This window comes from Drosophila tropicalis, unplaced genomic scaffold, assembly GCF_018151085.1.
Source record: "Drosophila tropicalis isolate 14030-0801.00 unplaced genomic scaffold, ASM1815108v1 contig_905, whole genome shotgun sequence".
NCBI classification, from domain to species: domain Eukaryota; kingdom Metazoa; phylum Arthropoda; class Insecta; order Diptera; family Drosophilidae; genus Drosophila; species Drosophila tropicalis.
This window is the reverse complement of record NW_027173405.1, coordinates 2036804-2061662: the sequence shown is the minus strand read 5'-3', so window position 1 is coordinate 2061662 and position 24859 is coordinate 2036804. Positions and strand designations below refer to the sequence as shown.

General features: G+C 40.7%; 1 protein-coding gene across 1 annotated transcript in view; it reads left to right on the top strand.

Annotated features, from left to right (window-relative positions):
• LOC137586136 (calcineurin-binding protein cabin-1-like) overlaps window positions 1–24859 on the top strand; it is a 1431569-nt gene that overhangs the window by 129760 nt on the left and 1276950 nt on the right. Inside the window, exon 2 of the mRNA XM_068302145.1 lies at window positions 4339–4626. The gene's annotated coding sequence lies outside the window, so the exon portion shown is untranslated. The remainder of the gene's footprint in view (window positions 1–4338; window positions 4627–24859) is intronic.

The following is a 24859-nucleotide window of genomic DNA, read 5'->3' as shown; positions in this document are numbered from 1 at the left end:
GATAAAATATTATTAACTACAGCTAATTACGAGCTGAGTGTGCTAAGATAGAGGTTTTTACAAGGGGAAGAGAGGCCTCCGATCTGATTACGGGATACAGAAGATTGTAATCAGAACATGGGACTCCATGCTGGGAATAGTTAGAAGTACAGTGTTTTAAGGATAGAGGAATAAAATTTCTAGTAGGTCTACGGGGTACAGATAGGTTTAACTGGTTCAATAGCTCAGGAGAGTCTATTTCACCTATTAAAAGTTTGTGAATACAGATAGCACCAAGCATTACTAAAGAAGGAAGATTGATTAAAAGAAGCCTACTGAAGTATGTTGGCAAATTGACATTGCGATCAGAGCAAAAGGCAGAAATTGCTTTTGAACAGATTCAATTTTACTTTGGTGCGTCTCATATTGAGGTGACCATATGCAAGATGCGTACTCTAAGATAGGACGGATTAATGAAGTATACAGAATTTTGGTTGTGTACGGATCGTCAAACTCTTTTGACCATCGATTTACAAACCAAAGAACATTCATAGCTTTACTAACTGTAGCAGAAATATGAGGATTAAAAGTAAATTTATGGTCCATTAGAACACCAAAGACATTGATAAAATCTAACCGCTCTAAGGGAGTGTCTTTAAAGTAATAAGTTGCTAAGTATGGAGTGCATCTATAAAAAGACATATCATTACATTTAGAGCCGTTGAGGTTTAATAGGTTGGTTTTACACCAACTCTAAACATCATTAACATATGAGGTAAAGCTTAACATCGTCGGCGTACATAAGCATAAGAGAATGTGTCACTACCAATGGAAGATCATTTATCAAAAGAGTGAATAGCAATGGACCCAAATGACTACCTTGAGGAACTCCATAGATCACTTGGATGATCTTAGAAAACTAAGTGTTAAAGAGGGCCTTTTTTGTACGCTTAGAAAGATATTGAAGAATCCAATCAAGCAAACGGCTGAGGATGCCAAGTGCCTTCAACTAGTAGACTTTGACGAAGTCAGTATAAATGACGTCAGTTTGCAAGGCAGCCTTGAATCCTTTGATCAAGTGAGATGTAAATTCTAATAGGTTAGTACAGTAGTTGTCGTTTTAAAACCAAGTTGCGATGACGAAATAATTGAGCTACAAAAGTGCTACAATTGAGATGTTATTATTTTCTAAAATGCTTTGGGAATTTAGAAATAACCCTAAAATTGGAGGCTTCGGACTTTTTCCCCTGTTTATGAAGAGGAATAATAAATGAATCCTTCCAGATAGACAGGAAGGCGGAAAATGTGATGGACAGTGTAAACAACTTAATTATTGGCTTACATAAGGGCTCTGCACAAAACCTTAACACGCAGCTTGGTATTCCGTCAGGGTCAGGTGCATATACTGGTTTGACGCGCAAGCTAAGAACCGAACTTTCATGAATCACGGGTTCTAAAATGTAATTAGACGATTGAGGGTGATGAGGATAAGGAGGATTTGCTTGATCAATCGAAGAGGAATAAGTTGTTTTGAAGAAATTAACAAACATATCGGCAATTGCCTGATCAGTATCAGCGTTATTGTTTTCTAAAGACATGTAAGGCGGGTGCACTGATGTTTTACATTTTACATTGACAAAGTTATAAAATTGATTAGGATCGCGAAAAAACTTAATTTTACATTGCATAAGATAATCCTTATAGCATTGTGAATTCAGCACCATAAAATTTGATCAAGCAACTACATAAAGAGAAAAATCCGATGCTTTACCCGATTTTTTAAGTCTTTTATATCATCTTGATTTTACGCACCTCAAGTTACATAACTCAGAGAGAACCAAGGAGGTCTATCACACCATCCTTGGGTCACACGCGGGAAACAAACATCGAAGAACGACTCAAGAGTTTTATAGAAGACAGAAATGGCAGAGTCCATATCCGTGCAATTATACAAATGGTTGGTCACTCATTAGCTAACAAAAGTTTTTTGAAATTAGTAAAGTTTGTCTCATGAACACATCGGGTTGGAGGCATCGAGTTATTATATTTAGACATAACCCCAAGAGGAAGGTCAATGGTTACATCCAGAGTTTGATGGAAGTTGTCTTCAAGGATAACTAAGGGATCAGTCCTGGAAACATCGCAGTTGGAAGAATCCATCACAAATACCAGATCTAGTGATCTGTCACGACTATTCCGGACATGATTTATTTGAGTTAGGGACAACTCAAGCAGACCATCTATGAAACAATGTGACGAGGGGGGCAACAGTAATAAAGAATCATATGAAAGGGTCCAGGCAATCTCAGGTAAATTAAAATCTCCCAGAACAACGAGCAAGTCTTTGTCAGAGAGATATGAGGAAATAAGTTGAATAGCTTCCAAATGGTGAGTGTATACTGCCAAGTCGGACTGTGGTGGAATATACGAACAAGTAATATAGGCAGAAAAAGAATTTAAAGAAATTTTAACACAAACAAATTCAATCTCCTGATTCAGAAGATTGGACAATTTCAGACGAGAACGCTGAATAAACAGCGATCAAGACACCACCACCATTACGGATAGTCCGATCATGTCTGTATGATAAATATTTTGAATTGAAAAATTGAAGCATCGGCAATATCAGGCTTCAACCAAGTTTCAGTAAAGGCAAGAATATGAAAGTCAAAAGCTAAACTATCTACATAGAGTCTAGACAGTTTAGACTTTAGTCCCCGTATATTCTGATAGGCCAGAGTTAGGGACGAAGTTAGTTTTTTGACTCGCCAACAAGTGCCAACGAGCCAGGACGTTGTTTGCAGAGGGTAATCGGAGGCCGATTATTCTTTTTTATTGTATACTCTTTCTGGCCAGAAATCTTTATAGATTACATATTTGGACAAAAGGATCTGGTGAGACGCTTATTTTGAAGGACGAAATGTCCCGAGTAAATGAAAAACGGAACTTTTCCACCGCAAAATTAGGGGCTTGAACGGCATAGCGACATATCTCCGACGACATATCTCCGCCCAGTACATTTTTCTGGCGGAGATATGTCGCTTTTTAAACGGCGAAGATATGACGTTTTGAAACGACATATCTCCGCGCAGATCACCGGCGATGATATGTCGTTTCAAAACGTCATATCTCCGCCGTTAGAAAAACGACATATCTCCGCGCGGAATAATGTCGTTTTGAAACGACATATCTCCGCGCGAAATTATGTCGTTTCAGAACGACATTTCTCCGCGCGGAGATATGTCGTTTTTCTAACGGCGGAGATATGTCGGCGGAGATAAGTCGTTACCCCGCTTGAACTTTGCCATGGATGTAGGCAATGATTTCATCAGAAGTAGTGTTGGGATCAGTCCTCGAAATAAAAGTTTGTTTTTTGTGTGGAACTACAACAAAGGAACTAGAAGTGCCAGGTACAGTAGCTGTAACAGCAGAAGCAGTAGCAGCTGAAGCAGCCAACACTTTACTAACTCCTCTTGTAACTACTTTATTGGAAATATTCCTGGGAACGGATGTTTGCCCGGACGTGCGGAAACTACAACAGATACTGTCTCCAGGGGAAATGTCCCTTTGGTGCCTTATGGTCATTGTCCGAAGCCGGAACTGCTAGAGATCTATGTGCCAACGGACTAAGGGACGCGTCCTGAAACCTGGCCCTCTTACGCGTCGAAAATTCAATCAGAAGTTTAGAACTTTTGAATAGAACCTCCATCGACAAAAGCTCCTCTTGGAGCTTATGTACGCCAACTGACAGGGTTTTAAATGCATTCCCTGTCCGTTTCATAAAACCCCGCATCTCCAGCTCCAAGCCACGACACGAATCACAGCCTCATTTAAGGCCGCCACCCTGTGCAATACTATCCCTCAAATAAGAGAGAATATTTTTTGTATTAAAATACACAACAACAAAAACTTGTCACAAGCGCGAAGTTACAGGCCGCGAGCGCGATCAAAAGAGAAAACAAAAGAATAGAGAGCACCAACACCACACAAACAAAAACAAAATGTGAACTGTAAATTGGGAGCGCGGGTGGGAGCAATGAATAGAAACAAATCAAAAACTAAGCAGCGCAACAACAAAATAATAATTTCGTTTAATATAATATTATTAATTTCGTAAATGTAAATTTAACTTTAAACTTCGCGATGAATATGGCGATGATAAAAGTGAAAAGAATGAAAAAAATAGTTGAGCGAGAGCGCAAAAAAAACACGACCGACTTCGATGAGTGACAATATGTGACTTCAATATTTTATTGCATTTTCGTACGAATGTCATAGAAGTGCACATATTTTATACATATACGATTTGTTTATTTTGATATTTTATTTAATTTTTATAATTTGATATTTTATTTTCAGTGGCTTACCAAAAGAATGGAAAACATCGTTAAACAGAACTCAGTTTTTATTTGGACTTTCAATTCAAGAATATAACCATTGTTTTGACATATGTGCGCTCAGAATACTTAATTTGGAATTCTTGGAACTATTAACAAATATTGACGACAGCAATATCTTAAAACAATTGAATTTGATATTGGAAATTCTACATTCCAAACCGAAGGATTACGGCATTCATTTACCAAATTTAAGCTCATCTTGCATTACATATGAAAAGTATTTTTATAGGAAAATTGATATTGAAAGGTAAATATTAATTAAAACCTAATTTTTAAAACATGATTGTTGTTTGTTTTGGTTTGCACTTGTAAATTCTTTTTATTTTTGGGCCATTTCTCAAATAGGCACTAGCCGGATAACACAAAATTTTTCATTACGTATTAGATTCCCATCATCCTAATTTGTATAAGATATATTCCTCGCATACAAGTTTAGAATCTTCTGTTCTAAAAGAAAATGAAAGTTATAAAAAAAAAATTTATGTTCCTTACAACATTTTACAAAAATTAAATTTTATAAATTCAATACATAATTTTAAGTAGGGTGTTAATAATGTATCATTAAAATATTCATTCATTTCTTTTTTCTACCATTTTCTTTTCTATCTAACATCCTAAAGCCATAATAAAGTATAATCAGAGGGCCGGGGCTAACTTCGACCGCGTCAAAGTTTGTATACCCTTGCAACTTTTTTGGTAACTCTTTCCTATTAGCCATCAATGTGGAAGAACGTTTTATCTAAAAAGACTTATGTTTGCGAAAGAATGGCCCACAATCATAGGAAATAATGAAGATATTGATCATAGTCACTGTTTTCCACCGATCGTTCCTATAGGAGCTATATGATATAGTCATCCGATCTTGATCAAATTCGGCACAGTCATTAACAGATATATTAAACTAACAAATGTTTAATTTGAAAGCAATCGCGTTAAAAGTAACGAAGTTATTTATAAAAGTCACTGCGACCGATCGTTCCTATGGCAGCTATATGATATAGTCATCCGATCTTGATCAAATTTGGCACAGTAGCTTATAGGCGTAATAAATTAAGTTTCTTATAATAAGTTTCACGATAATAGCACAGAAAATAACGAAGTTATTGAGAAAAGTCACTGTTCGTGACTTTGGCGTTTGTATGGGAGCTATATGATATAGTGGTCCGAGTGATCCGGCTGAATCCGAGATATATAACCCCTGCAGTACATACAAGCCTTCGTGCAAAATTTCAGCTCTGTAGCTCTTACGGTCTAGGAGGAGTTTGCGTTGATCCAGACAGACGGACAGACGGACGGACGGACATGGCTATTCGAACTCGTCTCGTCGCGCTGATATATATGTATACTTTGTATGGTCGGAGATGCTTCGTTCTGTGCGTTGCACACTTCTGACCAAAATTAATATACCCTTTTTGCAAGGGTATAAAATGCTAAAATGAAATTGTTTAATCAGATCCGTTCTCTTAATTTTAAAGCATATTTGAAATTAGTTATTTGTGATGCAAAAAAATAAAGTAAAAATGTCGTCTTGCCGACTTCGATATACCACGTACCAAGTAAACAAATATTTTAAATTTGGAACACCAAATGTATGTCTATTAAATTCGCAAATTAGTGTGCTGAATTTCGGACAAGATACAACAAATTGAGACAGGCAATCAGTTTTTTTTAGCATAATTAATCCGTATGCATACTAAACAAATCAACATACCAAGTTTGGTGGTTTCATTTTTCTTAGTTTTGGAGATAAACACTTATTTAATTGGGCGTGGCAAAATTGTTTAAATAACAAAATCTGCATGTGTACTATGCCAGTACTTTGAGAAAAAATTTAAAATAAACTTGAACACCGTAGGTACTACAGATGTTTAAGTACCCAATATGGTGACTCTAGCTCTTATAGTCTCCGAGATCTAGGCATTCCTATGGACGAACGGATATGGCTAGATCGACTCGGCTATTAATCCTGATCAAGAATACATATACTTTGTTTTTCAGTGAAATACGTTAGTAATTCTTGATTTGATTTAGTGTTTACTTATATGTAAATAGGCACTAGCAAAAAAACCAATGACTAATGGTTGTCGCAAACAACACATAAATTGGGTGGACTTCGGAGGGTTCTGTTGTTGTTGGTGCGAGTTAAATTGGTCCAGTGGTAGCAAAAATCCACTGATTTTTACGACACATGTCGTACCACACGAATGATCTGTTTGTGTGTTGTGTCTAACAAGCTGATGATTTTGGTTTTTTGAATAGTTGCAACTCATAATTGCTATTAGACGTAAACGTCGTTTGTTTATCAAAAGAAATATATTGCTCATTGTTGAGCTGATGACATTGTTCCAAATCTGCTCTTGAGAGCCCAATGTATTGATTCTGTTCTTTGTTGACAATAATGGGAATTTTAATGTTCATTATTACAATTGCATGAGTTCCAATTGCTGGAATGGGTACCAGATTGCATAGTTGCAGTGCCAATGTTGCCACTAATGGAAACGTGACTTTAAATATCACATGATTGTTCGCGATTGTGCCTTCTGCCTTCTATCTGGAACTGGCAACTCCAAACTAAATGAAAGGTGTCTCCTAAGTTGGTTTAGATGTCCCCGAAGCTGGTTTGGTGATAGTAGTAACGAGCTTGTCCTGCTATGATGGGCATCTGTCAATACACTGGAAAATTCGGTTTGAATTCGTTTCAAATTTCCTGTCATCTGGGTAGTTGCAATGCCTTTACCGCATCGTCCTGGACCTTGGTTATGTTGTTTATCTGCTGTTCCATTAGTTTTATCCGATTTTTAATTGTGGCTTTGTCTCACTTAAAAATATGCCTTGGAATTTCCAATCCAGTTTCTTTCTATCCCAATTTGTTCGTTAGCAACATGTTGAAACATTTTCACTCCTACCACCAACAGGCAACAGGCTTAGAGGGTCGAAAAGGTGACCCATTTCAGATAGCACCACTCGTCTCGTTAATAGGTCTTCTCTGGGTGCCTACATGATTCCCAATGTTTTCACACTTGTTTGTTCCAGTGTGTCACCGAGATCGATGTCAGCAATCGTATATTCCTTTGGAATATCCTTTAGAATTTGACTGCTATTCGAACACCATTTTCGTAAGTTGAAACCCTTAGGCCTCAGGATTTCTAGAAGCTCTTGTCTTATTTGCAGGGCTTCTGCTAAACTGTCTGCTCCTGTGAGACAATCATCAACATAAAAGTCATTTTTAATTGCTAATGCTCCAGACGACAATTTTTCCATGTTTTTTAGTGCCAAATTTCTGAACGATAAAACTTTAGTTCTTGACTTGGAACCTCTCTCCACACAATCATCTGATTGAATTGATCGGCAGGGTTGTGAGGAACATTATATAGACAAGCATAATGTCCCCCACAACAAACAAGCTACAACAAACAATCTACAAAAATACAAACACAGCCAAGACACAAACCAAATACACAGTATAAGAATTGGTCATATAAGAGTGAAATCGGGTGTGAATGAGCAAACGTAGCGAGGCCGGCCGAACATGGCCGATCGAACCGAATCGAACCCCATGCAACCGTTTGGTGATTTCGTACAAGCGGGAAGATGCGTGGGAAGCATAACAAATATGAGTGGCTGTATAAGAGTAAATGAAGCCGGGCTTGAAGACACAATTGCATGTGAAAAGGGGGCATTGGCCTCATTTGACAAATTAAGAGCATGGAGAGGCAAATAAATGCATGCATTAGCATACATATGGGTCACACGTACACTATGCGTGAGGCGGTGAGAGAGAATACCGGTGGTCAATGGGCCGCGCTATGCATACGTCACGCTCATGAGAGCGAAAGCGGTAAATTGCAAGCGCCAAAAGAATTTCGTGAGCGAGAGAAAACGAAAGTGAGGGCCAAGCAAGCCCGAAAGACGGGTGCGGGGAATGCTTGGTACCGAAATGAAACCAAGTGAGGGCTATGCTTATGAAACGGGGAGTAGGGGGGAGAGCAAAGAAATTGTAAAACGAAAATGGTTTGTGGATTTGTGAGGGGAATATGCAAGCCGAAGGGGGAGGGATGAGCCATGGGGAAGCCCTCTATCTAATAGATACGAGATGCACATGAAAGCGTTTTGCGTGGGGAATTAAACAATGTTATATATTGAAGTAATCAAGCTAATTATGTTTAAACATTAATTAAGTTAATACAATTAGCATATATGTATGTAGATGATAATATTGAGTAAATGTGGGTGAATTTGGGTATGACGAGTGGATCAAAGGGAGCGACGGGCGACGGCAGCGTTGGCAGAGAAAGCAGAGAGAGAGAACGGGATACGGAGGGCGGCCAATAGAAAGGCGACGCCAATGCGAGAAAGTGATGCAAGTCAAGATGTACAAACAAGAAAGACAAGGACAAGGCGTAAATGGGCGCTCAGCCACAAAGAAAGTAGTTATATGCGCCAAGGATTTACGGGACTTTCACCACGCATAGCAACAAATGGATGCGTGGGTGAAAGCAGAGGGCCGATGGAAATGTACCAGCTGTATAGCGGTACCACACCAATGTGTTCCTGAGGCCATGGGATCTGCCTATATAAAGGCAACGGCTGTCAATCAAATCATCAAGTCGACAAGTCGTGATCAAGTAATAAGTAATTAAGGCCTTACGAGTAACCTTAAGAAACTTATCAAGGAAACACAAGAAACAACAGCAAAATTAAGAACTATACAGGCCTTACGAGTAACCTGTACAGCTTCATTCAAGTATAACAAGTCCTTAGACAAGGATACCAAGCACCGTACCCAAGCCAAAGTAAAGTTGATAGAAACAAAGGAATCTCAACAAATTTAGCGGAAGGGGTGCAGAGGTGTATATCAAGCACATTGTACGGATCGAGGCAGTAGCCAGCAACGGCTACAGAAACAAGAGGAAGACACAGACAGGACAACGAGGGACTCAAAGTAACTCACCAACGCTATCCGAGCCCAGCACTACCATCGAGAAACCGTCATATCCAACCAACTCCATTAACGATTTGAATAAACGTACAATTAACATCGGCACTTGAAATCGAGTGTGTTTTAATTTCACCGGGGCACAAAATAAATTTGTTGTGCCGAACCTAGCCCAAGAGATATTGTAGATATCCCGAAGGACGAAAAAGGATCGTTACAACTGGCGCCCAACGTGCTATACTGGTGAAATTTTAACAAAACAAAAGTGTAAAATTGTAAAGAAAACATTCAAAATGGGGAAAGGATGGATTTACCACATGAAGAAGGAGGATCTGTTACAGACAGGCCAAAGGATCGGGATCGAGATGACCGGTACAGTGGAGGAAATGAGGAAACAGCTAGGCGAATGGGTAGAAAGGAATGAAACGGACCCAGACTGGAAGGAGGAAATAAATAGATTGGAAACAAAGTACGCGAAAAATATAAAAATGAAAACAATAGCAAGCACATCAAAAACATGCGAAAGTGAGGCTGAGGAATTCCAGAAAATAAACATCGCCACACTAGCAATCCCACCATATTTACCACCAAGATGGGGAAGCGAAGGAGCCCTAGATAGCACAGAAACAAAGAGGGACATAAGGAGACAAACGATAGACCCAAAGAAAACGGTACCACAGGCAACAAACAGGACCACTGAATACGCCAAGGTGGCAAAACAAGTGAGGGAATGGACATTCAGGTTCGACGGCAATTCCAGACCACTAGAGTTCATAGAACAGATCGAGTGGTCAGCAGACATGTATGGCATCGAGCTGGACATGATCCCAAGAGCAATGCCAGAACTACTGAAAGACAAAGCACTCAAGTGGTACGTCGCAAACAACAAGCAGTGGCGATCGTGGAAGGAGTTCGTTGAGGGCTTCAAGAAATACTTCCTGCCAAGAGGATTCTTCAACAAATTGGCGGACCAAGTGAAAAATCGCAAACAAAACAGAAACGAGTATTTTAAGGATTATATGATCGACATGCAAACAATGATGAGACCCCTCAAAATACCAGAGTACGAACAATTGGAGGTTATATTAGAAAATTGCACTCCAGATTTGAAGATATTCGTTCGGCCGCACAGAGTCAGAAACCTAGAGGAGCTGATGCAGTTGGCAGATGAACATGAGATGCTTGAACAAGAACGAGCAGATTTCCATCGCCCAAATAATGCTCAAAGAACACACAACAACCAATCAAGCCACAGAGGAGAAAATAATTACGGGCCAGCAGTCACACAGTGCCGGAGATGCCAAGACAACGGCATGGAGAACAACTCAAGACCAAGCCAAGAAAACAAAAACATCCAAGATGGGAAAGTGTTGAACCCAAACCAGGCATGCCGCAGATGCGGAGGAGCCGGACACTGGGCAAGGGAGTGCAACAATCAGAGACTCATTTTCTGTTGGCAGTGTGGAAGGATGGGAAAACGAACAAAAGAATGTTGTTGGACTTCGGGAAACGAAAGGCGGTTCCAGCCTATCAGGGGCGAGCAGGAACCCAGCCAACAAGCTCCTCAGCACTAATAGGCCAACTAATAGAGGAAGAGGATCAATTGTCGGCAATCATCGAAGTAGCAGGAGTCCAGATGAAAGCGACAATTGACTCCGGAGCCACGAGTAGTTTCATCAGCAAGCAGATGTTGGAAACAGTGAGGAATAAGGGAAAATGGGAGAACACACACAAACAGGTATACATGGCAGACGGAAAGGTACGAGACATTGAAGAGCAATGGACAGGATACGTGAGATTTGGGGACAAGGAAATCCACATGCCATTCCTGGTCATGCCAGAAGGAATGGATGCGTTGATACTAGGTTGGAATTTCCTCCGGATTATGAACACAGAGATATCGTGTGGAGGCCACAAAGTGCTAATACCGACAGTCAAGCGAATACAGGGCAGGCTGGTAGAAAGAATATCCATCATGGTCACTCAGAACAGTGACCAACAAGAAATACAAAGTTTCCTAAATCAGGAGTTGAAGGAATTAGGGAAAGTGAAGGGACTGTCAAAAGTGGGGATACATCGCATAACGATGAAGGATGATATCCCAATAAAACAAAGATACTACCCAAAGAATCCAAAAATACAGGGAGAAATCAACACAAAGGTCGATGAACTGTTGACAATGGGATGCATCGAACCATCACAAAGCCCTTATAGCTCACCCATAGTGATGGTGAGAAAGAAACAGACGGGAAAATGGAGATTATGCGTAGATTTTAGACAGATTAACACAAAATCTATAAAAGATGCATACCCAATGCCACGCATCGACTACATCTTAAACCAACTACGTGAAGCGAAATTTATAAGCAGCCTAGACCTGAAGGACGGATACTGGCAGATTCCGTTAGAAGAAAAAAGCAGACCAATGACGGCATTCACAGTCCCAGGGAAGGGGTTATTCCAATGGAAAGTAATGCCATTCGGTTTACACTCAGCATCAGCAACTTTCCAACGCGCACTGGACCAAGTCATTGGCCCAGAAATGATACCAAACGCATTCGCATACCAAGATGACATTGTGATAGTGAGCAAAACAATCGAAGAACACATGAATCATCTACAAGAAGTGTTCAGGAGATTGAAGCAAGCAAACTTGAGAATTAATGCCGAGAAGTGCCAATTCTTTAGAAAGGAGCTAAAATTTCTAGGCCACTTGGTGACAGAAAACGGTATTGCAACGGACCCCGAAAAGGTGGCCGCAATAGCCCAATTAGAACCACCAACTTGCACAAAGGAATTACGCCAGTACTTAGGAGTGGCATCCTGGTACAGACGGTTCGTACCAGGTTTTGCAACACTTACACACCCATTGAACGAACTACTAAAGAAGAGAACAAAGTGGCACTGGAGCGAGGAGCATCAGGCAGCATTCGATGCTGTAAAGGAAAGGCTGACGAGTGGCCCAGTATTGGCATGTCCAGACTTCACAAAAACGTTTGTGCTCCAGACGGATGCAAGTAACATGGGATTAGGAGCCATATTGGTACAAAACACTGAGGATGGAGAGAGAGTGCTATCATACCTGTCAAGAGAATTAAACCCAGCGGAAAAGAACTATTCGGCAACAGAAAAGGAATGCCTAGCGATAGTATGGGCAATACGCAAACTAAAACCATACCTTGAAGGATACCGATTTAAAGTGGTAACAGATCACATGGCGTTGAAATGGTTGAATAGCATAGAAAGCCCTACGGGCCGTATAGCCCGATGGGCACTGGAACTGCAACAATACGATTTCGAAATAGCATACAGAAAGGGCAAATTAAACATTGTCGCAGACGCTTTGTCAAGGCAACCAATGGAAGGGTGCAAAAGAATAATAGATAATGGTGCCAGATTAAGACAAGCAAACAATGAGTGTGGGTGGATTCAAGACATAATGGGAAAAATAAAACAACAACCACAGAAATATCCGGATTACATTATAGAAAATAGTCAGGTATACAGGAACATTCCGCACAGAGCAGGCCAAGAAGAAGTGGTAGCTTGGAAACTATGTGTGCCAAAAACACTACGTGATCAAGTAATGGCCGAAAACCACACGGCAACAACCGCAGGGCATACAGGGAGCAGGCGAACTACTGCCAGGGCTGCAGCAAGATATTACTGGCCAGGAATGCAACGAGATATCAGGACATTTGTAGGAAAGTGTACGATATGCCAACAATATAAACCCAGCCAACAGCAGGCAGCGGGAAAGATGCTAACACAAATTCCGGAAGAACCATGGGCTACAGTATGCGCTGACTTTGTAGGACCGTTGCCAAGATCGAAACACGGAAATTCGATGCTACTAGTAATCATTGACAGGTTTTCGAAATGGACAGAACTGATACCGATGCGGAAGGCAACTGCAGAAAGTCTAGTTAAGGCCTTTCGAGAGAGGATACTATCTCGATTCGGAGCTCCAAAAAGGGTGATAACGGACAATGGAGTTCAATTCACTAGCAGGATATTCAAAAAAATGTTAGAAGAATGGGGATGACAACAAACAGAAAACAGACACAAGGTACAAGGGACAGGGGAGGGCAAATCCCTCCCGAAGAAGGGGGAGTGTGAGGAACATTATATAGACAAGAATAATGTCCCCCACAACAAACAAGCTACAACAAACAATCTACAAAAATACAAACACAGCCAAGACACAAACCAAATACACAGTATAAGAATTGGTCATATAAGAGTGAAATCGGGTGTGAATGAGCAAACGTAGCGAGGCCGGCCGAACATGGCCGATCGAACCGAATCGAACCCCATGCAACCGTTTGGTGATTTCGTACAAGCGGGAAGATGCGTGGGAAGCATAACAAATATGAGTGGCTGTATAAGAGTAAATGAAGCCGGGCTTGAAGACACAATTGCATGTGAAAAGGGGGCATTGGCCTCATTTGACAAATTAAGAGCATGGAGAGGCAAATAAATGCATTCATTAGCATACATATGGGTCACACGTACACTATGCGTGAGGCGGTGAGAGAGAATACCGGTGGCCAATGGGCCGCGCTATGCATACGTCACGCTCATGAGAGCGAAAGCGGTAAATTGCAAGCGCCAAAAGAATTTCGTGAGCGAGAGAAAACGAAAGTGAGGGCCAAGCAAGCCCGAAAGACGGGTGCGGGGAATGCTTGGTACCGAAATGAAACCAAGTGAGGGCTATGCTTATGAAACGGGGAGTAGGGGGGAGAGCAAAGAAATTGTAAAACGAAAATGGTTTGTGGATTTGTGAGGGGAATATGCAAGCCGAAGGGGGAGGGATGAGCCATGGGGAAGCCCTCTATCTAATAGATACGAGATGCACATGAAAGCGTTTTGCGTGGGGAATTAAACAATGTTATACAGTGAAACCTCGATATAACGAATCTGAGGGGGATCGCAAAATTATTCGTTATATCTATTGATTCGCTATAGGTACTGAAATGTAAGACCTTAGTCCTTTCAAGGGACTTAACAAAAAATTCGTTATATTGGGTTTTTCGTTATAACGAAGTTCGTTATATCGAGGTTTCACTGTATATTGAAGTAATCAAGCTAATTATGTTTAAACATTAATTTAGTTAATACAATTAGCATATATGTATGTAGATGATAATATTGAGTAAATGTGGGTGAATTTGGGTATGACGAGTGGATCAAAGGGAGCGACGGGCGACGGCAGCGTTGGCAGAGAAAGCAGAGAGAGTCAACGGGATACGGAGGGCGGCCAATAGAAAGGCGACGCCAATGCGAGAAAGTGATGCAAGTCAAGATGTACAAACAAGAAAGACAAGGACAAGGCGTAAATGGGCGCTCAGCCACAAAGAAAGTAGTTATATGCGCCAAGGATTTACGGGACTTTCACCACGCATAGCAACAAATGGATGCGTGGGTGAAAGCAGAGGGCCGATGGAAATGTACCAGCTGCATAGCGGTACCACACCAATGTGTTCCTGAGGCCATGGGATCTGCCTATATAAAGGCAACGGCTGTCAATCAAATCATCAAGTCGACAAGTCGTGATCAAGTAATAAGTAATTAAGGCCTTACGAGTAACCTTAAGAAACTTATCAAGGAAACACAATAAACAACAGCAAAATTAAGAACTATACAGGCCTTACGAGTAACCTGTACAGCTTCATTCAAGTATAACAAGTCCTTAGACAAGGATACCAAGCACCGTACCCAAGCCAAAGTAAAGTTGAGAGAAACAAAGGAATCTCAACAAATTTAGCGGAAGGGGTGCAGAGGTGTATCGCAAATCAAGCACATTGTACGGATCGAGGCAGTAGCCAGCAACGGCTACAGAAACAAGAGGAAGACACAGACAGGACAACGAGGGACTCAAAGTAACTCACCAACGCTATCCGAGCCCAGCACTACCATCGAGAAACCGTCATATCCAACCAACTCCATTAACGATTTGAATAAACGTACAATTAACATCGGCACTTGAAATCGAGTGTGTTTTAATTTCACCGGGGCACAAAATAAATTTGTTGTGCCGAACCTAGCCCAAGAGATATTGTAGATATCCCGAAGGACGAAAAAGGATCGTTACAGGGTTTATCCAAACTTGTCGCTACATTTTTTCAATATCCGCAGTGAACATATATTTGGGTGTCCTGAACCGCAGAAGAATTGAGAAGAGTTGACTCTGTACAACTGGTCCAGGATATAAAATGTCATTCAGTGATTTTCCTGATGACGTTTTGCATGATGCATCAAATACCACTCTTAGCTTGGTGGTGGTACTTTCTGGCTTTAGTACACAGTGATGCGGTATAAAGTAATGGCTCTTATTAATTTTTTCTACCATTACCTGCTGACATAAATTTCACATACTCCTTTTTTATGTCAGGGCTCATTCGCCGCTCTAACGACTTGAATCTTACTATGGCTACTTCCCGAGATTTTTCAAGAGATGAAGCTTCTTCAGCAAATGGAAGCCTTACAATAAGTCAATTGTCCGCCGCCGTGTTTAGGTTATCGAGGAAGAATTTTTTTTTTTTTTTTTATTATTATTTTTTTTTAACGTTTAATATATATTTGTTGAATCTACTCTTAAATTAGAGCCCAACAACAAGTTTGAGATATTTTTTCTTAATCTAGTACTTAAGATAAATCCTGGGGATATTGCAGGCGGCCCTAATCACTTGTTATTGGGTTGGTCTGTAATTTCTTTTAAGACGAGTTCTATTATTAGTTCGCGTAAGGGAATTGGCAAGAACATTTGGGTGTGCATCCAGTTTTGCAGAATACTTTAGCTGTTGACTACCTATTTCAGATTTTACGCTAGGTATATTTAGATCATTTTGAATGTTGTCGTTCTGTTTGTAAAACGAAGCCACCCAGTCTTCGACTGCGACCTTTGTATAATGTCGACATTGCTGGTACTTGCATTTCCCCATAGTACGGGACCGTAAGTCCAGATGGGTTTCAGTATGGAGTTGTATAGGAGGACTTTATACTCCAGACGTAGAGGGGACCGAGTATTGATGATCCAATGTAAGCTTCTCGCTTTCAGTGTTTTTTTTTTTTTTTTGTTGAATCTACTCTTAAATTAGAGACTAACAACAAGTTTGAGATATTTTTCTTAATCTAGTACTTAAGATAAATCCTGAGGATATTGCAGGCGGCCCTAATCACTTGTTATTGGGTTGGTCTGTAATTTCTTTTAAGACGAGTTCTATTATTAGTTCGCGTAAGGGAATTGGCAAGAACATTAGGGTGTGCATCCAGTTTCGCGGAATACTTTAGTTGTTGACTACCTATTTCAGATTTTACGCTAGGTATATTTAGATCATTTTGAACTCTATCGAAAGCCTTGGCAACGTCGAGAAATACAGCCGCACAGCATTCCTTTAGTTCGAATGCTGTTCGTATTTCGGATGTTATGCGATTGACTTGTTCAATTGTACCATGTTTTTCGCAGAAACCGAACTGGTGTGAAGGGATTGTGTTCTCCGATGCCAGAAATGAGTTTAGTCGGATCTGCAGGACCTTTTCAAAAAGCTTCGAAAGACATGGCAGCAAACTAATTGGCCTATAGGATAATGGCTGGGTTTTGTCCTTTCCCACTTTAGGAATCATGATGATAGTGGACCTTTTCCATGTTCTTGGGAAGTAGCCAATTCTTATTATAGCGTTGAACAGTTTGCAGATGTATTGTATGGCAATGATAGGGAGTTCCAGGATCATTTTCGGTGTGATTAGGTCATGGCCAGGGGCTTTTTTGGCTTTATGTGGTTTTTAATGACTGCAGTGATCTCGTCCGATTGGAGTTCCGAGTACTCACTATCCGTTAGTGTGCTCGGAGGGGGAAGTACAGATGAGTTTGATGTTGGATTTGGCTGGAAAACCATTTTAAGATGTGTGGCAAATACGGATGCCCTCTCTTCGTCACTGCGGGCCCATCCACCAGTTGGACTCCTTATCGGTGAAATTGTCTCTGTAGGAGTGATTAAAGTTGGGTGGGCTGCCATCATAGACTCAAGTGCAGAGACGCACTTTTCAATGTCCTCTGCAGCATCCAGTTTCGGCGAACAGTCAATGTGGGCACTCATGTACATTTTAAATTTAAGCCAATTCGTTTTGTTGTTTGTTAGCCTATATGGGCGATCGAGTACTTGAGGTCTTGTTAATAGTGTGAATAGCACTGGAGAGTGATCGGAAGTTAAATCTAGCAGTGTATCCGCAGTGATCCGATTACATGGAATCCTCTTGGTTACTGCGAAATCAATGAAGTCAGGCACTTTCTGTGGATCTGTGGGCCAATAAGTAGGCCTACCTGGTGAGACGCAATCTATCTTATTGAGAGGGTTGACTATTGTGTTCCTACAACTGCTTGCCTTTAGGATTTACCAGGCGAGATCCCCAGTGCGTATGTTTGGCGTTATAGTCCCCTGATGCAATGATGCGATCTCCGAGTGTGTTAAAGAAATCGGTAAATTCCTTTTCAGAGATTGAGAAGCGTGGTGGGCAGTACAGGGCAGCCAATGTAGTGTTGCCGCAGCTGGTTTGGACGGTTATAGCAGTTGCTTGTAGGTGCTGTGTTTCAAATCTGTTGAGGAACGAGTGTTTTATACGGTTTTTGATTAGGATACCAGTCCCGCCATGAGCTTTTCCGTCCGGATTGTTTGTTGCGTAAAAGGTATATTTTGGTATTTAAAAATTATTTTTTGATGTTAAATGTGTTTCCGATATCAGCAAAATGTCGATTTCACTTGTGTCTAGGAATAGTTGCAGTTCATTTTTGTGCTTGGAGATGCCGTTAGCATTCCAAAGACATAGACGTAGGAAAGCCATTATTTATTCTCGATAAGCTTCTGGTTATCAGGTTTTGATTCCGCATCAGTTCGTGCATACAGTTTTGCATAAACGTCATAAAAGTGGTCATGTTTTGATTGAGTGAGATCAATAGGGCCTCTAAACCACTTGGAGTTTGCTGGCCAAGCTCTGGTGCGCTAGGTTGCGGATTCTGTAGATGGTGGAGTGACGGGGTCTCTTTCGCGGGCTCCGTCTGTCCAGTTCGGAGCACACTAGCGAAGTAAACACTAGGACTAATTGTAGCAGGCATGTTAGAAGAAGAATCCTCTACGGTGATTCGTCTGTGTAATAGGAGCTGTAGGTTGTAGATTGGGTGCACATTTGGCTTCGACCGCTTTGCATCTGGTTGGAGCTCGATTTTTTTTTAGCGGACGTTGACGATACTATGCGCAGTACGTTCAAGTGGCCCCTACGACACCAGGACATAGCCTGTTACGCGCGAGCCCAAGCAGATAACTGCCCACCTCCCACCCGACCGACCGAGGGGTGCAGCCGTATAACGCACGGCACGAATCGCGTGGACAAATACACAATAGAAAAAACAGACAAACAAATAATACTATAGCTATCTATTAACTAAATGGGATAGGATAGATGTTTTAAGCATATTAATAGAAAACTCTGAGCTGATTACAGGGAATAGAAGGTTGTAATCAGAGCAGAGGACCCTAAAAGGTTCATGCATAGCATAGTTAGAAGAACAACGACTAAGGGATAAAGGTATCAAAGAATGTCTACTCCGTCTACATGGTACCGACAGATTCACCTGAGCTAATAACTCAGGCGAGTCGATATCACCAATTAGGAGCTTGTGCATTAAAATGACACCAAGCATAATTCTACGGTTAGTTAGGGACGGAAGGTTAATCAAGAGAAGTCTACTAGAATACGAAGGCAAATTGACATTGCGATCCCAGCTTAAGCCACGAAGAGCAAATAGCAAAAACTGCTTTTGAACGGATTCAAGTCTAATCTGGTGCGACTCATATTGAGTTGACCAAATGCAAGATCCATACTCTAAAATAGGACGGACAAGCGAAGTAAAAAGAACTTTAGTTGTATAGGGGTCATCAAATTCTTTTGACCATCTTTTAATGAAACCCAGGACACTCATGGCCTTTGCGACCGTGGTGGAAATGTGGGTGTTAAAATTTAACTTATGGTCCATAAGTACGCCCAAATCATTTATATTATTTAAACGTTCTAAAGGGCTATTGTTTAGAAAATAAGTGACCAGTTGGGGAGAGTTACGGAAAAAAAGTCATTACCTTACATTTGGTAGTGTTAAGATTTAGTAGATTAAACTGGCACCAGGATTGAAAGTTTTTAAGATCAGCTTGTAGCCGACTAAATGAATCTGTATCTTTATGAGTAAGACAAATCTTGACATCGTCAGCATACATAAGCACACGCGAATGAACAATGACTGATGGAAGATCGTTAATGAATAGTGTGAAGAGCAGAGGGCCAAGATGACTACCTTGAGGTACACCAGAAGTCACAGGAATGGAAGCGGAAAAAGAAGACTTAAAAAGTACCTTCTGTTTTCTATTTGTTAAATATTCTCTAACCCAAGAAAGGAAAAGGGGTGGAAACCCAATGTCGCTCAGCTTAGAAAGTAATAGGGTATGATTAACGGAATCAAAGGCTTTGCTAAAGTCAGTATATATTACATCAGTTTGTTTACCATTTTTAAACCCCTTGATAATTACTGATGTAAATTCTAAAAGGTTAGTGGTTGTAGATCTACGTTTCACAAACCCATGTTGGGATGGCGAAATAATAGAGCTGCAAAAATGTTGCAATTGAGAAGTTATAATTTTCTCAAAAGCTTTCGGAATAGCGGACAATTTTGAGATACCCCTATAGTTAGAGGCTTCGGACTTTTTGCCATTTTTATGCAGAGGAATGATATACGACTCCTTCCAAATAGATGGAAAAGAGGAAGATTCGACAGACAATAGAAACAATTTTAAAATGGGTTTACATAATGCGTTTGCACAGAACCTGAGTACGCATCCAGGAAGACCATCTGGCCCCGGAGAATAAACAGGTTTAACTAATTTAAGTTCGCTAAGAATAGAACTTTCATCAATCACTGGATTGAAAATGCAATTAGCCTTTTTTAAATGATAAGGATACGGACTTGCTCGATATTCCGTTGAGGAATAAGTTGTTTTGAAAAAACTCGCAAACATATCGGCAATTGCCTGATCAGTGCTTGCTTTTTTATTTTGAAAAGACAAAAAAGATGGGTGCACAGCGGTCTTACGTTTAGAATTAACAAAGTTATAAAATTGTTTAGGGTCAGAAGAAAACTGAAGCTTACACCGCTGAAGATAATTCTTATAGCATTGTGTATTAAGCATCATGAATTTTGAACGAGCGACTGTATACAGAGCATAATCTGATGAACGACGTGTTTTTTGAAACTTCTTATAATATCGTGTCTTCACATTTTTCAAATTGGATAACTCACGAGAGAACCAGGGAGGTTTGTTAAGCCGCTCCAGCCTACCAAGAGGCACACAAATATCAAAGAGTGAATTCAGAGTATCATAGAAAAAACGAACAGCTGAGTTCATATCTCTACAATTGTACAGATAAGACCAATCGGTAGTAGCAATGTTTTCATTAAGGCTGGCAAAGTCAGTCTTACGAAAGCACCTAGTTAGAGGTAACTCATTTAAACCAAGTAATGGTGAAAGCAAGGGCAAATCAATTTTTAAATTTAATGTAGGATGAAATTTGTCTTCTGGAAGAACAAATGGTTCGATCCTAGAAACCTCACAATAAGAAGAATCCAATACAAAAATAAGATCTAACGATTTTCTATTAGAATTTAAGACGGGATTGACTTGGGATAAAGATAAGCCTAGAAGGCCATCAATAAAGTCATGTGACAAAGAGGGCAGCAACGTGGTAGATTCATCTGTTAGTGACCATGCTAAAGCGGGTAAATTAAAATCACCTACAACTATGAGCAAGTCTTGACTGGAAACTAAAGAGGAGACAAACTGAATTGCCTCTAAATGATTTAAATATACCACCATGTCTGACAATGGTGGAATATAGGAACAAGTAATGAAAGCATTAAAAGATTTAAAATTTACTTTAACACCGACAAACTCAATCTCCTGGGTACTAGAAAATTGAATCATTTCAGATGATAAAGCAGCATCAACAGCTATCAGAACGCCACCACCTATACGAGAAATCCGGTCACGTCTGAATATAGAAAAGTTTGTGGAAAAAACCGATGCATCAGCAATATCAGGTTTTAGCCACGTCTCTGTAAAAGCTAGAATGTTATGTTCAAAAGAAAGACTATCTATATAGAGATTAGAAAGTTTAGATTTCAGCCCTCTAACGTTCTGGTATCCCAGGTTAAGGGACGAAGCTAGTTTTTTGACACACCAGCAGATGCTGATGTGGCAGGAATGGTATTAGTTGTTGTTGTTGGCAAGCGAATCGGTTTCCGATTTTTCTTTTCACAGTATATTCCTTAACTAGTATATGTTTTGGCCAAAAATCTTCTCGACATATAGTGTCGAAGATATTGGCAGAAACACTAATTTTAAAGGACGAAATGTCCCGAGAGTAAGAAAATTTAAACTTCTCCACCGCAATATTCGAGACGTTAACTTTCTTCCGAATATAGGCTATTACATCATCAGATGTGACAACAGGGTCTAGCCTAGAAACAAATATATGTTTCTTTGGTGGTATGCCAACGAGAGGCCGCGGTCCCGAAGCGTCAGCCGCAGCAGTAACGTTGGACAAGTCACCCACTGCAGCAGTCAACTTGTTTACGGGGCCCTCGATACTTTTAGAACTAACGGCAATTTCCATTGGAATGGGTAATTGCCCGGACACATCGGACACTACAATAGGCATCGTTTTTAAACGATCATTCCCAGGTGATACCGGTAATTCCTTACTAATAGCATTCACAACCGGGCTCTTAAACGAAATCAATTGCTGTACATTAGGAGTGGACGGTGCATGAGACCGGTCGGGGACGATAAGAGACGCTGGCGGGTCTACAGATGCAGAAACACCCCAAGGACTGGTCCTTTTACGTTTCGGAGACTCATTCATAAGCGATAAGCTTCTGAACTGAGTCTCCACCGCAGTAAACTCCGCTTGGAGTTTATTAAAACCTGCCCTTAAAGTGTCAAAACTATCTCTAGTCCGCCTCATGAAAGAGCGCATCTCATTCTCGACCTCTCGGCAAGCATCATATCCATATTTTAAGCCACCACCTTTAGCAATAGACTCCTTGATTCTGCCTGTGTAACCTGCACACTTAACGTGAACCGCATTGTCACACAACCAACACAGAATATAATCATGGGAGTCAACCGCATTAGTGGCAACTATGCAATTATTTTTTGAGCAGACAACCATTTTATCAAAAAGTTTGATTTAATTAAAAAAAGAAATACAAAAAATAAAAAATAAAAATTCTAAGGGTTAAAATTCTGTGTATAAGAATATACTGACCAGTTCTGACACAAGGGTTAATGTGCAGAGTAAGCCTTCACAACTAGAGAATAAAAAGAGATGAAAGCACAAAAACAAAAACACGTATCACAAAGTCGCGGGTAGGCAAAAGACGAGAGCGCAAATCAATCAAGAATAGGAAAGAGCGGGAGAGCGCGTCAAATTGAACACATGCAACAACAATTTCTACGCAAGAGAGCGAGAGTTAGTTAAAACGGTAAAGACACAAACGCAAAAGAGATAAGCAAAACAACAACACCGCTAATGCAAGTATTGTTGTAAGTTTTGATTTTATTTAAATTTAAACAAAAGCGACAGCAAGAATTCGCGAAATAAAAATAAAATTCGGATGTTGAAATTATTATTAATTAAACCGATAATGAATTTAAGAAATTTGTAAAAGTATTTAATCGCGAGAAAAAAATAAAAATTGATAAGCGCAAAAAAAAACACGTCCGTCCTCTGCAACGAGTGAAAGTTAATTTTAAAGAGCGGCTGTACGACTTTGTTCCTGTTGATGATGTTGACAACGGATTTGACCGCAAACCCTTTTTCGACCAACGCGTCTGCTATATCTTGAGTAGGGACCGATGGCTCAATCCCCTTCAACAGAACCTGGAGCCCTTTACTGCTTTTTAGTTGGTTGGTATAGAAGTTGATGTTAGCATTACGGAGGTACTTTTCGATGATGCGGAAATTGTCCTCTGTTTGGGTTTGACATTTAACTTCTTTTATGTTACCCCTATTGAGAGGGGTTACAACAAAGTTATCTGCTCCTACTGTTTCTACTAGCTTCGAAATCAGGGCGCTGCAGTCGGCTCCACGGATGTATGTATAAAGGGGGTGGTCTAGCCGACTTAACTATATCTACAGCGCCGGCAAAAATTTTAAAACGGTTCCAGCTAAATGGTGCTACTCGATCATTTGGTTAGGTTATTTTCGGCGTATTGCCACTTTTTTTCTAGCATTCAGTGGGGTCGGAGTTTGCTGGCCAAGCTCTGGTGCGCTAGGTTGCGGATTCTGTAGATGGTGGAGTGACGGGGTCTCTTTTGCGGGCTCCGTCTGTCCAGTTCGGAGCACACTAGCGAAGGATACACTAGGACTGTATGTAGCAGGCAAGTTAGATGATCTAACTGCCTTGGCAAAGAATACCTCCGGTGTAGTTTTAGAGGCGTTGACGGTGATTTTTGGTCCAGCTGGGGGTTTGCGCCCGTTTAGGTGAGATTTATGATCCTTGAAGACAGGACATCTTCTGTAGTTGGCCGTGTGGTTCCCTCCACAGTTACTGCATAGTCTTAGTGCGACATTGTTTATGTCCTTGGTGCAAATGCCATCTTTATGATGTTCGCCACAGCCAACACACACTGACCTGAGATTGCAGTTGTTAGAGGTGTGGTTGTATTCCTGGCAGTTTTTACACTGCGGTGGTTGGTGTCTCCTATGGGGCTCCTCTACGGTGATTCTTCTGTGCAATAGGAGCTGTAGGTTGTAGATTGGGTGCACTTCATTTGGCTTCGACCGCTTTGCATCTGGTTGGAGCTCGATTTTAAAGAGCGGCTGTGCGACTTTGTTCCTGTTGATAATGTTGACAACGGATTTGACCGCAAACCCTTTTTCGACCAACGCGTCTGCTATTTCTTGAGTAGGGACCGATGGCTCAATCCCTTTCAACACAACCTGGAGCCCTTTACTGCTTTTTAGTTGGTAGGTATAGAAGTTGATGTTAGCATTACGGAGGTACTTTTCGATGTTGCGGAAATTGTCCTGAGTTTGGGTTTGACATTTAATTTCTTTAATGTTACCCCTATTGAGAGGGGTTACAACAAAGTTGTTTGCCCCTACTGTTTCTACTAGCTTCGAAATCAGGGCGCTGCAGTTGGCTCCACGGATGTATAAAGGGGGTGGTCTAGCCGACTTAACTTTATCTACAGCGCCGGCTTGATCATCTTGCTGATCGGTATGAATTTTAAAACGATTCCCGCTTTGGGGTGCTACTCGTTCATTTGGTTTGGTTATTTTCGGGGTATTGCCACTTTTTTTCTTTTGCGGGCTTAGCTTCCGCTTAGTTATTTTAATATATCTATCCATTCCAGTTTGGACAGAAGTCGTTGCGTTTACTATTGTGGCTGACTTTGGGCGATTTGTCGTTGACGGCTTGAGGCAGGTCAATACTTCG